This window comes from Mus pahari, chromosome X, assembly GCF_900095145.1.
Source record: "Mus pahari chromosome X, PAHARI_EIJ_v1.1, whole genome shotgun sequence".
Lineage (NCBI taxonomy): Eukaryota > Metazoa > Chordata > Mammalia > Rodentia > Muridae > Mus > Mus pahari.
In genome coordinates this window covers 145,315,727-145,318,087 of record NC_034613.1, presented here as the reverse complement: position 1 = coordinate 145,318,087, position 2,361 = coordinate 145,315,727, and positions in this window count along the sequence as shown.

The following is a 2,361-nucleotide window of genomic DNA, read 5'->3' as shown; positions in this document are numbered from 1 at the left end:
GGCTGAAATCAACCAAGTGGAAACAAAAAGAACTATTCAAAGAATCAACCAAACCAGGAGCTGGTTCTTTGAGAAAATCAACAAGATAGATTAACTAGAGGGCACAGGGACAGTATCCTAATTAACAAAATCAGAAATGAAAAAGGAGACATCAACAGAACCTGAGGAAATCCAAAATATCATCAGATCCTACAACAAAAGGCTATACTCAACAAAACTGGAAAACTTGAATGAAATGGACAATTTCCTAGAGAGATTCCAAGTATCAAAGTTCAATCAGGATCAGATTAACAATCTAAACAGTCCCATTTCCCCTAAGGAAATAGAAGCAGTCATCAGTATTGTCCCAACCAAAGAAAGCCCAGGACCAGATGGGTTTACTGCAGAGTTCTATCAGACCTTAAAAGAAGACCTAATTTCAACTCTCCTCAAACTATTCCACAAAATAGAAACAGAAGGTACTCTACCTAATTCGTTCTATGAAACAACAATTACTCTGATACCTAAATCACACAAAGATCCAACAAAGCAAGAGAACTTAAGACCAATTTCCCTTATGAATATCGATGCAAAAATACTCAACAAAATCCCCCCAAACCAATCCAAGAACACATCAAAACGATCATCCATCTTGACCAAGTAGGCTTCATCCCAGGGATGCAGGGATGGTATAATATATGGAAATCTATCAACGTAATCCACTATATAAACAAACTCAAAGACAAAAATCACATGATCATCTCGTTAGATGCTGAGAAAGCATTTGACAAAATCCAACATCCCTTCATGATAAAAGTCATGGAAAGATCAGGACTTCAAGGCCCATAACTAAACATAATAAAAGCAATATACAGCAAACTAGTAGCCAACATCAAACTAAATGGAGAGAAGCTGGAAGCAATCCCACTAAAATCAGGGACTAAACAAGGCTGCCCACTTTCTCCCTACCTATTCAATATAGTACTTGAAGTCCTAACCAGAGCAATTCGGCAACAAAAGAAGATCAAGGGGATCCAAATTGGAAAGAAAGAAGTCAAATTATCACTATTTGCAGATGATATGATAGTATATATAAGTTACCCTAAAAATTATACCACAGAACTCCTAAACCTAATAAACAGCTTCAGTGCAGTAGCTAGATATAAAATTAACTCAAACAAATCAGTGACCTTTCTCTACACAAAGGATAAACAGGTTGAGAAAGAAGTTAGTGAGACAACACCCTTCACAATAGTCACAAATAATATAAAATATCTTGGTGTGACCCTAACTTAAGGAAGTGAAAGATCCGTATAAGAACTTCAAGTCTCTGAAGAAAGAAATTGAAGATCTCAGAAGATGGAAAGATCTCACATGCTCATGGATTGGCAGGGTTAATATAGTCAAAATGGCTACCCTGCCAAAAACAATCTACAGATTCAATGCAATCCCCATCAAAATTTCAAGTCAATTCTTCACTGAGTTAGAAAGGGAAATTTGCAAATTCATCTGGAATAACAAAAAAACCTTGGATACCAAAAACTCTTCTCAATGATAAAAGATCCTCTGGTGGAATCACCATGCCTGACCTTAAGCTGTACTGCAGAGCAGTTGTGATTAAAAAAACAAAAACAACTGCATGGTACTGGTATAGCAACAGACATGTAGATCAATGGAATAGAATTGAAGACCCAGAAATGAACCCACATACCTATGATCACTTGATCTTTGACAAGGGAGCTAAAACCATCCAGGGGAAAAAAGACAGCATTTTCAACAAATGAGTCTGGCGCAGATGGAGGTTATCATGTAGAAGAATGCAAATTAATTCATTCTTATCTCATTGTACAAAGCTCAAGTCTAAGTCAATCAAAGAACTCATAAAACCAGAGACAGTAAAATTTATATAGGAGAAAGTGGGGGAAAGCCTTGAATATATGGGCACAGGGGTAAAATTCCTGAACAGAAAAGCAATGGCCTGTGCTGTAAGATCAAGAAATGACAAACGGGGGCTGGTGAGATGGCTCAGCGGGTAAGAGCACCCGACCTCTTTTTCAAAGGTGTAGAGTTCAAATCCCAGCAACCACATGGTGGCTCACAACCATCCTTAACAAGATCTGACTTCCTCTTCTGGGGTGTCTGAAGACAGCTACAGTGTACTTACATATAATAAATAAATAAATCTTTTTAAAAAAAAAAAAAGAATCGACAAATGGGACCTTGTAAAATTACAAAGCTTCTGTAAGGCAAAAGATACTGTCAATAAGACAAAAAGGCCACCAACAGACTGGGAAAGGATTTTTACCAATCCTAAATCTGATAGGGGATTATTATCCAATATATACAAAGAGCTCAAGAAGCTACTGGACTCCAGAAATTCAA